General features: G+C 42.7%; 1 pseudogene; it reads left to right on the plus strand.

Annotated features, from left to right (window-relative positions):
* Window positions 1-15,281, plus strand: part of LOC119407535 — a 47,429-nt pseudogene extending 32,148 nt beyond the window's left edge.
* The last annotated feature ends 72 nt before the right edge of the window (window positions 15,282-15,353 follow it).

A 15,353-nucleotide genomic window follows, 5' to 3' on the forward strand; every position in this document is an offset into this window, starting at 1 on the left:
AGCTGCTGCAGAAAGGACAGCATGCCGCCTAGTGGACATGAGGTGGCCTCTACACCTTTCTCTGTACAGCAGCGCTGAAAAGCTGTCCACTTTGATGTGTACAGCGCTGTGGTGGATGCAACACGTGAATCCTGGATTGTGCACACTACATCTTGCGGGAGACCCATCCTCTCTAAGCGGATCCACTCAGCGGCCAGACCCACAGATGCTGGCCTATTTCTGGGTAATTCCTGATCACTCCTCCCGGTTGGAGGAGAGCGACCTCCCTCCACAGCAGTTTCCACGGATGCTCCGATAACAGGCGTCGTAGAACCGGGAACCATGGTGCGTTCACGCGCTCGGGAGCCACCAGGAGAGCTGTCAATCCTTCCTCCTGGACTCGGTTCAGAAACCATAATATCAGAGGAGGTGGGGGGAACACGTAAAGAAGCGTTTTGGGCCATGGGCTGTGAGCAAATGCGTCTACCCCCAGCGGTGGTTCGTCTCGCAGGCTCAGTGAAAACCATAGTTGACACTGAGTGTTTTCTCGTGTCGCAAACAGGTCCACAGCCTCTCTGCCAAATTTCTGCCACGTCTGGGCCATCAGATCGGGGTGGAGGGTACGGTCCCCGTGACACGGACCGCCCCTGGACATCACATCTGCCCCTTGTTCAGAACACTGGGGATATACACTGCTCTGATGGAGAGCAGATTTTGGTGTGCCCAACACAGCAGTTTTCTCGCAATGTGTAACATTTGGGCTGAGCGCACACCCCCCTGCCAGTTTATGTAAGCAGCAGTAACCTTGTTGTCTGTGTGAATCAAAACGTGTTGATTCTGTAGCACAGGAGCAAAGTGTTGAATCACATTCAGAATCGTGCGACATTCCAGAACGTTTATATGAGCTGTTGTGTGAGAGGCCACAGTGCCCCCACAGCGCCCCTACAGCTCGAGATAGGCATGCGCCCCCCCCCCCCCCCCCAACCTGACAACGACACGTCTGTGAAGACTGACACGTGTGACATAGGTCTGCTGATGGGGACTCCCTCCGACAGAACCAGGGGGTTTCCCAGTGTTGGAGATCTGTTCTCACGGAGGGAGGAATAGTGATCATCCGTCTCTTTTGCTTTACCGGATCCACACGCAGACGAGCAAAACCATCTCTGGAGGTGTCGCATGTGTAATAAGCCCAGCGGGACCACTGTGTGAGCTGACGACATGGTTCCTAACAGCTTCATGATGGAAATAGCTGTTACTACTCTGCCCGGTCTTACGTGGCGGAGCTGGACTCTTAGAGTGTCGGTTCTTGTCTATGATAAACGAGCCCTCATGGTGGTCGAGTTTAGCTCCACTCCCAGATAAACAATCGTCTGGGCCGGGAGAATCAAGCTTTTTCCCAATTTATGGCGAAGCCCAGAATTAGCAGGTGTGACGTCAACACCTGAGCCTGTGCCGCTGCTTCCCGTCTGGAGCGTGACAGCAGCAACAGATTGTCTAGGTAAAACAAAACTCTCATCCCTGCTCTGTGTAACGGTTACAGGGCCATCTCCACACACTTTGAGAACATATGAGGCGCGAGGGAAGTAGGCCTTCTTTCAGCTCGATGGAACTAAACCATTAATTTCTCTGGATGTTGTCCAACTGTTTTCTGGTTGTCAACATGTGAAACAGTCTGTCCACGATCGCCTTGTTGAAAACTGACAGGTCCAAAATCATTCTCGTTCCTCCGGTCCGTTTTGGAACCAGGAAGTAACGTGAGTAAAAACCTATGTTTTCCTCTCCGTCGGGAACCCTAGAAATTACCTCTTTTACCAGAAGTTCCTGGACTTCTGCATTTAGGGATGAGACCTGGTCTGGTGATGACAGGACCGTCTCTAAAACTCCTCCAAACGGAGGGGGTCAGGCTGCAATTTGCAGTGTGTAACCCCTGCTTATCAGCTTGGCCATCCATCTGTCTGGCGAGCATGCTCGCAGCCACTCTGCGTAACGTTCGTGGAGTGGGCGCGCGTTTAGGTGGTGCGTCAAGTTTTTTACAGATGTCAGCCAGTCTACCGCCTCGACCTCCATCATGCGCCGCGGAAGTGTGTTTCGCATGACCCAAGGCAAGGCTTCCTCGAAAGGGCTCTGAGCGTGCCTCTGTGCCGCGCTCGGGCTGAGGGTTCACATTAATGTCTATGTGGACCGGCATGTATTGAGGAGAGGAGTGTGAAAACTGTTGGCGCTGCAGGAGCGTGCGTTTGACATCACTGCGGTGAGATGCGTGCCGCTCCTGCTGAGAGCGAGGTTCTTCACTGGGCTCGTTCTGCGGTCTCACATTTATGCTAATGCGAGCAGGCGAGCGCTGAGAAGCGGTGTGCGCACCTTCATCAACTCTGCATCATTTGAGTGAAGGCTGCAGGCACCACGGAAGCACGCGTTTGCTTCGGTGAGGCGCGTGCCACTCCTGCTGACAGCGAGGGTTCTCACTGGACCCGTTCTGCGATCTCACATTTATGCTGATGTGAGCCAGTGAGCGCTGGGGAGCGGTGTGCGTGCCTTCATCAACACAGCACCATTGAATGAAGGCTGCTCACGTCGCAGAAGTGCGCATTTGACACCGCTTCGATGAGAAGTGTGTAGCTTGGGCTGAAAGCAAATTATTCCACTGAACTCGTTCTGCGGACCACATTTGCTTTCGACTGATGTGTCAAGCGAACATCTCGTCTTTATTTTGGAGCAGTGGTGATTCTGAAAAAACTTTTTTTAAGGCCACCGGCTAATTTTATGTGGAGGATGTGTGAAGGAGCCGCTGTGAGGTCATCCGAGCTGACAGACTGGCTAAAATCAGACACTTTCATCATTAAATGATGTTTTATTTCAAAAACTCGTGTCATCTTTACACACATCCTCCGCAAACCGTCATTTTGAATCTTCTCCCTTGTGAGCTCTGTGGTTTGTTGTCCTAGGGCGTCGCCTGTTGGCGATCTCAGGGAAACGCTGAGCCTCCAGTTGCCGGGATGAGAAAAGCTGATGTCTGACGGGCGGGGCTGGAGGAGTAGCGGAGCGGGGAGATGATGCTGCAGCCGTGGAACGCGTTGTCGTTGTCTTGACAATGGTCCTGAACAGCGCGTCCGTCGCTGATGGGGGCCCTCCAACAAAAAACCTTCTGCAGCTCCTCTTAGAGGGAGGTGGAGTGACGAGCCAGGTGGACCTCTGGGAAACCTCATCCTCCGGGCTGCGATGCGAGACCGGCAGACAGCAGAAGAGGAGCGCAGGTTGAGGATGACATCAGCTGCCTTGCAGAGGGAGCGCTACGTCTCCTCCAGCCTCTTGAACGTTGTACGCCAGCAGCATAACGTATTGTTTGCTGCGGCCGCCTGGAACCCACACTGGTGAGCTCAGTTGGAGAGCGACGTCACCGTCTGGTCATGCTTACCTGGAGGCGCAGGACACTGGTTCAACGAGGACATCTTGCTCCGAAAGCCTCCGCCAGGCTCGGCTCCAGGGGGGCACCGAGGGAATTTCTGCTCGGTGAAACCCTTCCACTCTGGTGATGGGCGCAAATGTGGGAACCGGCGCCCTCAATCTACCAGGACCGGCTGCGGCCTTGTTCCAGTAGGACGCCACTGCTGGGAAACTAGGCCAGATGGGATTAGGAGAGCAGCCGGGATGGAGCCCAGAAACCTTCCCACTAGATCATCTGATCTGGGTTAGGGTTAGGGTTAGGGAAAGAGAGGGACGGGAAAAAGTCCCTTCATGTCAGCCGCCTCCTGGATTGTGCCGGGCAGCTCCAGAGCACCGACGGCTGGGAGCAGTGTGATCGCCGGTGTGAAAAAGGTCCAGGGAGGGGTGAGCATTCGCTCAGCCCCCCTCATTCCGACACTACGCTCTCCAGGAAGGAGTGAGCAGCGGGGGGCGCCTGTCCCGGAGGAGCCATCCGATTCGCTCCGTGAGTCGGCGATAAAAGGAAAATTACAAGATGGTGTCGTCCAGCGTGTAGCGACCTGCCACTGAGAAATATTCCTCGGCGCTTACCTTGAAACAAGACTGCTCGTCTGCTTCTCTTCGGGGAGGAGAACTCACCGGGACGGCAGGAGGTTAAGGTGGCGGGGCCACAGACAGTCTTAAAAAAGTTTGTGCTGGTCAAGCTAGGCAAATTCCCTTCTTCGTACATTGCTATTAGCTTGCTGAAGAAAAATGGGAGCCAATTACCCGCTCTTAACATAATTTATACGGACCGGGTGGGGCCCACATAGCAGGTGGGCGTGGACTTAATTTTTCAGTGCGATGCTTTGCATGACGGGATAAACCCACGGAGCGACAGCTCTTAAAGGGCGAAGCCTATATGAAATAGAACAGGACCCACATCGCTACACTCTGTGGCGTTTATACAAAGCCCAACTTCAACCGTTGTGCCGGACTGGGCTTAAGCAAAAAGAGCATTTTTTTCTTCCAGACTGTTAATCATGCCAGAGTGATCTGGGAACCTGCGAGTAAACCAAAAGGTCTGCTTGGAGGACTTTTAAACATTCATAGTCTGATCCCTAAAAAGGATCAGATTTCTGCCCTGCTTTCAGACTCAAACCTGAACTATCTCTGCTTAACGGAGACTTGGCTCCATGACAATATACCAACAAATATGATAGACATTTCTGGATTTCAATGCTTTAGAAAGGACCGAGGTTCTGGCAGAGGAGAAGGTGATGTGCTGATATATATTAGGAATAAATTTAAATGTCATTTGGTTTAGTTAAGCACTCCTCTTGAATGCATCGCTCTGAATGTAACTTTATCTGTGCACTGAATTTCAATATTGTTGTTTTTGAGAACCCACCATCACACAATGCATAATTTTATAATGAAATAAGTAATATAGTGAAACAGCTTGAGGTTTATAGAGAAACAATATGCTACGGTGATTTTAATATCAACTGGTTAGATAAAGGTGGCAAACAAAAACTAAAAACAGTAATGGCTAAATTCAATTATCAGCAAGTTACTAAAGGCCCTACTAGAATTAGTCGGCAGACTAATACACTTATTGATTTGATGTTTACTAATCGACCTGAGCGACTTTCGAGGACTTATAATTTAATTACGGGGCTCTCTGACCCTAACTTGACTCTGACAGTTAGAAAACTTACTGAAAAAAGACTCAGATATTTTGGAAGACTCAACAGCATTAACACTGTAAAATCTATTATTCCTAAATCAAGCATTTTGCAGTTTGAACACGAGTTACATAATCTAAACTGGGAACAAATAATGGCCATGAAGAGCGTGGATGAATGCTGTGATGCTATAACAGTAGCAATCACAGGGATAACAGAAAAATTTACAAAGGAAATAAAATGCAGAACACAAAGAAGTACACCTCCAGTTAAGTCCCGATATTATTAAACTTATGAAAACTCGAGATACAGCCCTAAAGAAAGCGTTAAAATCAAAGCTCCTGACTGATCTCATGTCATACAAGAGTTTGAGAAATAAGGTGGTTGTACAACTACGTAAAGCTAAAGCTTCTTATTACATTCAAGTCATAGAGAGGGCAAGGGGTGATAGCACTCTGCTTTGGAAATGCTTGAACAATTGAACTAATACAAAGAGTCAAAATAAAGGTATTAAAGAACTTCTTATAGATGGTACAATTATTACTAACCATGGCAAATGAGTTTAACTCTTACTTTGTACGATCAGTGGAAGAGTTAACTCAGCATTTTTTACCACATATTTCAACACAGGTTGATAATCACTACGCTCAGGAGGTGTCACAAGATTATTTTTATATTGGACAAATTGATGAAAGAAATACTGCGCAAATCATTGCAAAACTGTCTAACTCGAATTCAAATGATGCCTATAATACTAACTGTGGCTTTTTAAAGAAATATACAAATACTCTAATTAAGCCATTGACACATTTAGTTAACCTATCAATTAGTACCTCCATGTTTCCTTCAGGGTGGAAAAAGGTAGTTGTTGTACCTATACATAAAGAGGGGAGACAGGATTCTACGAATAATTATTGACCTATATCGCTCTTACCTGTATTATCAAAAGTGATTGAAAAAACAGTAGTAACACAACTGACTGATTATTTGGAAGCTAATCAGCTCCTCCACCCATTACAGTTGGGTTTTAGATCCGGGTACTCGCCAACTGCTGCTTGGTGGAAAATATAAAAAAGTTTCTTGACCAGGGAAAGGTACTTGGGGCAGTATTTTTAGACCTTAGAAAAGCGTTTGACACAGTAAGTCATAGTCGACTGCTATGTAAAATGGCATCTTTTAAAATTTCAGATGAAGCAGTGGGCTGGTTTACTTCATATCTCCAAGACAGGCAGCAATGTGTTAAAGTGGCTCAAGAAAAATCTTCATTTTTAAACATCAAAAGGGGACTTACACAGGGCTCTATATTAGGGCCACTGTTATTCAGTCTCTTTGTAAACGACCTACCTCTTGTATGCAATGGTGTAAATTGTCAACTTTACGCAGATGATGCAGTATTTTATGCACCTGCTAAGACACCACAACAGATGTCTTGTCTGCCTGTATGGAGGAAGTGAACCGTTGGTTATTCAATAATGAGTTAGTAATCAATTTAAGTAAAACAGTGTCAATGTGCTTTTGTAGATGAACAGATGCTGAGATATATTCATCAATTAAAACGGATTCTCTCATTTTTCTGGACTGTGTAACATACGTGCAGTGAATTTAATAAAATGTAACGTGAGACGTTATTTATCTTTGACCCATCAAAATGAATGTGGTCATTTATTTTACAGAATCAAAGTTTAACATCAAACATTTACATTAATTTGGCAAATTGAAAAATAACAACATAATTAATCAGCAAGCTGTACAATTAGAAAACCATACGGCGATGGTTGAAACTTTACACAGACATTTCTAAAATATCTGGAATGATTTCTACTTGATAGAAGAATTTTAAAGATGGAAAGATGGAGTTTAAAGGAAGTAAAAGATGGATGAGGGAGAATGTTTATGTCGGCACTCAGAAACAGCACTCTCCATTCGAACCCAGCTTTTCCTCGGTACGCTCGGTAGTAAACTTGACTCGTTACCTCTCTGAAGATGAATCAGCGGATACGGAGTTCCAGTTAACGCTACCTGTCCAGCGTCTCCGTAGGATGGCTGTGAATCGTCCGAAGTAGTGACGAGATTCCATCCGACACAAGCTCACCTCAGCAAGTGGACTTCACATGAGTGGAGTCCGTCAGAGTTCCACCCAGAGGTGGAAGTGTTATAATCCAAACTCGGAAGAGCCTTATCATGGCTGGACTTCTGTTCTCCCAAACGACTGGAGCTGCAAACTCTCCAGCCCGACTCCAACGGCAACTGCGACCCAACAGCAACTCACAGAACAGCGATCATCTCAGAACTGGGCTTCACAGAACTGCGAACATCTCAGAACTGGGAGAACTAGGAAGTACCGACATTTTAAAGGGCTCTATTCCCGGTTCATTTGAGAGTTTCTGATTGGTCAATATCAACCAGACAGGGGTGTGTTTTGTGACGTAAGAGGTTACTAGAAGTCAGAAAACAGCAAGAATGTTATTGGAACAGATTGAAAATGTTCCCAGACAGGCGAGAGAAATGTTTGGGCGAGTTTGGAGAAACAGGTGCCAACTTCTCTGTTTACGTCTGAGAGGATTTAAAACAAGACAGTTGTTCCAACACTTGTCTGCTTCGACTTCGACCTTGGATCAAACTTACACTGCTCATTCAAAGACAGAAATCAGAAAATGCATAATTACTCTGTAACAGACCTTAACATGAATTCTAACTTTGCATAAGCAACTCAAAAAATCATTGTTACTGTTTTACAGTTAATAAAATTGATTAGTTCACTGTAACATCTAAAATGTTTGAACTAAAACACTTTGATTATCAAACATTTGTAAAACATGTAATGATAATAGAAAAGAGAGTGTTCTTTCACTTGAATTTTCAAGAAAGAAAGTCTCAGGATGGGTGAACCTGTATTTCTGGATTCAAATCAATGAAATGACAGTTTCTGTCCCACAAGGTTCTTAAGGTCAAGGGTTTTGACCTTAGGCTTAGTTTTGACATCAGGTCAAGTTCACTACACTTTTCCATTAGAAAACAACATGTTCAACAACATTTTCAAATTTATTTACAGGATGAAATGATAAAAAATGTAACAGAATTCAAATATCTTGGGCTGTTTTTAGATCCACGTGTAAAATTTGAGAATCATATAAACAACATTTCCAAAGAAGTCAAAAGAAACCTTAATTGTTTCAAATTAAAAAGACCTTATATTCCTGTACAGGCTGCTCTTCAATATATGCATGCCATGATATTCTCTCATGTCTCATATTGTATGACATCATGGGCCCAGGCTACTACAACGGCTATAAAGCCAATGGTCTCATTGTATAACCAAACAATAAAAGTAATGGACAAAAAGCCAATAAGATCACATCACTGTCTAACCTTGGACAAACATAACTTAATGAGTTTTGAAAGCTTTTCTAACTTATGTTTTCTTAAATTAATTTTTAAGTGTATCAATAGGTTAGCTCCTCATCACTGAGCTCATTTATCCAGAAGCAAAACAGTTGCAGAGTCACCAGAGGATCTTTAGAACAGAATTGCTTAACTCTAGAACCTCGTTTGGTCAGACTTCTTTTTCCTATAAAGGCACAACATTATGGAACTTATTGCCCCCACATGTAAAAGCTATACCTGAACTTAAAAAGTTTGTTTACATGACTAAATCTTGGCTAAAGGAAAATCAAAGATGTGATCATTTTGAATACTCGGATTTTATGGATGCAAAAGTCTTTGTGGGAGTGTATGTATTAGTGAGTTAGTATTATATTTACAATTTTTAGTATGTTAGCTGAATGTGTGAGGATGGGGTGGTATTGAGGAGGTGCTATGATATTTATGTAAATTTGTGGGTTGCAAAGTTATTTTAGAATTTGTAGAGGAAATTTTTTTGTATTTTTATTGTATTTAGATTTTTAAATTGTTTGTATTTTAATGTAAAGTTTTTATTATATGAAATTGGAGGTTGTTACGTTGATTACATGAATATGTAGGCAGGAGTACGTAAGTACTCTTACTGTATTTTGATTGATAAATTGTATGTATTTTAATGCATAGAAATGCCCAAGCAGGGACTGGAGTTGTGAATTAGCTGTAGCTATGTTCTCTTTGTGCAACGTATCAGTCACAAACTTGTTGTGTTCTATGTTTATGTGCATGGATCATTAATGTCATATCAAGAATTTGTCATAAAATATAACATTATGATCCCTATTAACAAATTTAATATTGTAATAAAAGCAATCCCTACTGGAGTAATTATTTTACATAGAAGTACAGCAGGACAGAATCCAACACTGTTTTTACCATTTGATCCAACCAAACTTGAAATTGGTCAAATCTGCTTCTCCTCAACCCATAACAGCAACCGTCGTATCCGTTCACTATTTCAGAAAGATGTTGTGTCAACTCCATATGTGGTACCTTATTGGAACACCTTTATTATTAACCTTAACTGGAAAAGGATTTGTATTTTATCAACCAGATACATGATAAATAATAAAGTAAGAGAAGTATCATTCAAGATTATTCATAGATTTTACCCATCCAAAGTTTATTTACAACGGTTTAACAAGGATATAAATATAATTTGCTCTTTTTGTGATGAAAACCCAGAAGATGTCTTTCATTTATTTTGGTCTTGCCCCTTCTCGACTCAATTTTGAAAAAGTATTTGTATTTTGATTTCTACTTTTATAGAACCAGATCTTTTACTTTGCTTTGAACATGTTTTGTTTGGCTTCACTGACGACCCAACAGCTAAAGAAAAACAGGTCTATATTATTAATCTCATTATATACCTAGCCAAATGGCATATTCATAAATGCCGATACACTAATCAAAATCCTCTTATCTCCATTTTTGAAAATGAGGTCAAACAATACATCAAAACTATTAAATACTCCACCAACACGAAGGCCATAAAAACTTGCACCTTATGTGCTCTCTTCAATATATTTATGTAATATGTTATTGTAAATTATTGTCTCAGTGTTTGTAACCCCCTGGCGTCTGTTATATCATTACTGTATACTGCATTTTATTGTATTGTTTTGTACTTTTTCAATAAATATAAAAAAAAAGAGAAAAAAAATGTTTATGTGCACTGTCCCTGTTAAATAAAGTAAAAAAAAAAAGATTTGAAAATGCTTGACAATGATGATTAAAAGAAAACATGTGTAACTAAGCGTAAAGGGCGTAGCGTAAGCTCTCCTGTTACCTGGTGTGTGTTTGAGAGTAAAAAGAGCAAAGACACATGCAAGCAATATTAGGTAGACGACAATTGTGAAATGTGTTAAAACACTGACGACTTGAATGAATTGTCGAAACGAGTTGAGGCTGGATTCGAACTCTAGTTGAGAGAGGCTCTGGCGTGGCAACCCTACGCGCTTCCAGTGAGCCATCTAGGCGAAATAGAAACTGCGCAGTCAGGTTTTGCCATTTATGAAGGATCCTTCCAGTGTGTGGCGAAATTGACACGTTATTGATGTTATTTTTAGTAATTCATCGTATTAAAATAAGTAAGCAGAAAATAATCAGAAGCCAATTTGCGGATGATGTAAAAAAACCAAAAGTCAAATGCCGCTGGCTTTAAAGGAAATACACTTGTTTTTAAAGTTCAGGGCTGCAGTTCAGTGGAAACAAAGTGGATATTAGCAAAATACTAATGAAAAATGAATTGAAATCCTTAAGCAAAACTTAATGTGAATGTATGTAAATATAATCTGCTCTTTTTTATACCTGTTATGTTGATTAAAAACTAAAAAAAATGATACCCGCTCTATTTATAAAAAAAATAAATAAATAAATAAATAAAAAAATAAAATAAAATAAATAAAAAAATGACCGGGCTTCATTTATATGTGGCTGTGTGTGAAAAATGTTTGGGATGGCGTCGTTTCCGCCCGCATGTGCAACACTAAACGAGCATATCCACGAAACGTCACGCGCACCTTGGTGCATCTGTTATCCTTTATTCAATGCCCGTTATGCACATGCAGCTGGGAGGGCGCGCGGGGTTGGCCTACATTATATATCACACTACGTCACATCACCCCATGTCCTATTATGCTAACACCCATGCCGTACCCCATTTGCTACAACAACAGCCATCCCTAACACAATATGCTTAATACACACGGCGGCTTTTATGTAAGTATTTTCAAGTACGATTTAGACTTAGGGTTCCGACATAAAAATTCTGGGTTCAAATTAAATACAGAAAGAAAAAAAAGTACGTCAGCACAATTTGAACATGTTTTTTTCTTGTTTTCAATGATTTTTCTTCTTTTTAGCAGTTGAAGAGCAGATGCATGATGGGAAACCGAAGCGCGCTGCCTACGTCATCACGTCTTGTGCGGTTCTTTGTCGCCCCCTGGTAAAATAATGGAGGAGCTGCAGTGAAAAACGCAGCGGGTCCTGGAGGCGGAGTCCACCGAGTCTTGACGCCCTGCGGCAACATTTCAAGTGAAGATGGCAGCTGCTGTGAAGCTGCGGTCATGTTTGCTGCTTTCAGCTTTAGTTTTGTACGTGGGGAGCGCGAGCATCAACTGCTCAGTGTTTTACCTCCAGTCCAGTGTGACATTTTTGTTGCGCTAAACCCTCAGTAGCTGTTAGCAGGGAAGCTAACTAGCTACTAGCTGTTGAGCCACCTGTCATGAACATTTAGGAGCTTTTAGTCGGACTAAATGTGATTTATAATACGTTATTTTATGTTTAAAACCGTGTTCTATTGGTACTGGTGTTAGTTTTATTTTAATGTGACTGTCGCTCTCAAGTAAAAAGCTAATTCTGTTATAAGAGATGAAAGCTCTGCGTTGACGTTACATTCAAAGCAGTCTGCTCCTCAGATAAATAGTTATTATTTATCTGAGGAGCAGATAAATAATAACTATTTATACTACTTATTCATTATTTATAGTTATTAACATTATTATTTATATATGAATGTTTCTGTTGTTTTCTTGTTTTTTATTTTTTAATTAGCACCCACCAGTGCTGGCAAAACTCTGGTGTCAGAGCTGCTGATGCTGAAGCTCATACTGGAGACCAGAAGAAAAGCTCTCTTCATGTTGTCATTTGTTTCTGTGGCCAAAGAGAAGATGCTCTACCTTCAGGTGATGAAAAGATGGACAGAACACGCATGCTTTGTACTCCTTTATGCTTCTCTGCAACTGTCTACATTTTTATTTGCATGTCCTTCTTTGCAGAGCGTATTTGAAGAAGCTGGTGTTGGTGTGGAGGGCTCCATGGGCAGCACATGAGCTGCTGGAGGCTTCACAACACTGGATGAAGCTGTTTGCACCATAGAAAAGCTCATTCTTGAATCAACACACTCATTGAAGAAGATAACATGGGTCTCTTAGGTATTACATCTGTTGTAATTGTACACAGATATAAAAATGTCAATTTTAAAGAAAGTTAGTTTGAAGATTTGCTTCAAAATCTTGTATGTAAATAATAATTTTTCTTAATGCACATATGGACTAACAGATGAAATGATAACTCAATAGAACATAGTGATATGTGAGTTGTTCAGTGTAATATTTCTGCTAGGAATGGTGGTGGTAGATGAGTTACACATGGTTGGAGGTTCTGGAAGAGCATACCTGCTGGAACTGCTCCTCACCAAAACTCTCTACATTGCACAGAAGCAGAACAGCACAGGGTCTGTGTCCCTACCGTTGTTGTTGCAATCCTTTTAGTTTCTTTACAGAATGTGTTCATTGATCTTTCTGCAGGTTCTTTCCGACGGTGTACAGATAATGGGGATGGGCGCCACTTTGCCCAGTCTCTCTCTCCTGGCTGGCTGGTTAAATGCAGAGCTTCACCAGACACACTACAGACCTGTGCCTTTGCAGGAACATCTCAAAGTGGCTCTGACAGCTACGATAAGAGCCTCTCTGTGGGCGATGATGAACACACGGTGAGTTTGTGTTGTGAGACGGTGGGAGAAGGCCACTCTGTGCTCCTGTTCTGCTCCTCAAAGAACTGGTGTGAAGAACTGGCAGACATCATCACTAGAGAGTTCTTTAGCCTCAGACAAACTGGTAGGACTGAGAGTAAAACATGAAGGACATCATGTACTTGACAGTATAATTCAGAATTGACTGAATGAAAACAAACTTGGTGAAACGATTGCGTATGTTTCTGCAAGCTTTCATCAGCCCGTCGAAGGCCAACGTATTATGGTCTAGTCTCCGTGCGCACATCTGTAAACTTTCTCTTGTTTCACCTATAACTTCTGATCTGCTTAAGATAATTTAAAGACACTTCATACACATTTGTACCAACATTAAGCAGCATGTCACATACACATTCCATCAGCCCAGCTCTAAGGTTAAGGTCAGAAATAAAGGTCAAAGTTTATACAATGTCTTTGCTTTTCTAGTCCATTACTACAGATTGTTCTTTTTCAGTCTAGTAGTTTGTTGACAGGTGTATAGTACTCTGTATGTGGTACTCCTGTTTGCTTTGAGTTGGGTATTGTTTTTGACTAGAACGTATCAAAAAGCTCTAATTGTGTTGTGTTTATTCCAGATGGTCTGGGTGAAGCTCAGCCTCAGCAGGTGGATCTGAATCAGGAGGGCCTGGTGGATGTTATGGCTCAGCTGAGGCGAACTCCAACAGGTTTAGACCCCACCCTGCAGCGCACTGTGCCGTGGGGGGGGGGGGGGGGGGGTCTTTCTTCATGCTGGTGAGCACATGCACACTGCAGAATGCAACCTTCTTTTTAATCAAATAACATGAACATAAGACGAGTTTTACTCTGCAGGGTTGACATTTGATGAGCGTGACGTGTTGGAGGGAGCGTTTCGTCAGGGCCTGGTCCGAGTCCTGGCTGCCACGTCTGCCCTCTCCTCAGGGGTTAATCTTCCAGCTCGACGGGTCATCGTCCGAACCCCGACATTCAATTCATTGCTGGGCCCGCTCACTTACAACCAGATGGCAGGACGAGCGGGGAGGAAAGGAGTGGACGCAATAGGTATGAAGGAAAGAAAGAGGATTATTCTTTATTTGTTACTTTTGGAGTTTCAGTGTTCTGTCTCTTCCTGTACTGTAGGTGAAAGTGTGCTGGTGTGTAAACAGGCAGAGCGTCTGAAGGGTATTGGTGTTTTTAATGGGGCTCTTCAGCCAATCAGCAGCTGCCTGGTGAGAAGGGAGGGTGAAGGTGTGACCAGCAGCATGCTCAGAGCCATCCTGGAGGTACGATCAATGTCCAAACTTGAAATTCACACCGTTCAAGTTCAAGGTTATTTATTGTCATTCACATCACATGTGGTACATGAGGTGGAATGAAACTGTGTACACAGGGTCCCATTCAATCTGCATGTTGCTGTTATTAAACTATTTCCCCACTGTACTGTCATTTTTTATCATGTTAGGTGATTTGTATTAAAGTATTTAATAAGTAACTTTGTTAGGTTGTCTGTTTTTATCCTCTCCAGATAATTGTTGGTGGCGTTGCCAGCACTCCACAGGATGTGAGGCAGTATGCTTCATGTTCACTTCTAGCTGCAAGCATGAACTGTGACGGCAAGAAAGAGTGTAATGAAGAGACGACCAGAGGAGCCGTTGAGGCCTGTGTTGAATGTTTGTTGCAAAATGAATTCTTTAGTGTTCAGGACGGACAAGGTGATGCTCAACCAGTCATTACTTTTAACTCCACGTCTGCAAATTGAACAGCTCTGCTACACAGCAACACAACAACAACTGACTTCTAACAGTTTTTATTTGACTTATTTTCACTTTAAGGTTAATTATTGTACATTCTCTGATTATTCTGTGTTTCCAGATGAGAGGTACTGTCCCACCCAACTCGGTGCCGCCACTCTTTCCTCCTCTCTCTCCCCTCAAGAAGCTCTGGGAATGTTTGCAGATCTCCAACGGGCCATGAAGGGCTTTGTACTTGAAAATGATTTGCACATTCTGTATTTGGTATGCACACATTAAATATACTTTTATTTAAAATATAATAATTTAATACAATTAAGAAACAACTCTTGTGTTGTAATTTTCAGATCACCCCACTGTACGCACTGTACGCAGAGTGGACCACCATAGACTGGTATCAGTTGTTCTGTTGTGGGAGCAGCTGCCGTCATGGATGAAGAGAGTGGTGGAGCTGGTCGGTGTCCAGGAGGGTTCCTAGCTCGATCTGTCAGCAGAAAACTTGTTGTCAAGACAGAGAAGCAGCTCAGACACATGGCTATTCATAAACGGTAAAGCCCACTTCATCACATCACACACATAAAATAACTTTAAGCACATCTTTTGCTAACAACTTCTTATATTCAC

This window comes from Nematolebias whitei, chromosome 3, assembly GCF_014905685.2.
Source record: "Nematolebias whitei isolate Nwh7 chromosome 3, NemWhi1, whole genome shotgun sequence".
In the NCBI taxonomy this organism is placed as follows: Eukaryota; Metazoa; Chordata; class Actinopteri; order Cyprinodontiformes; family Rivulidae; genus Nematolebias; species Nematolebias whitei.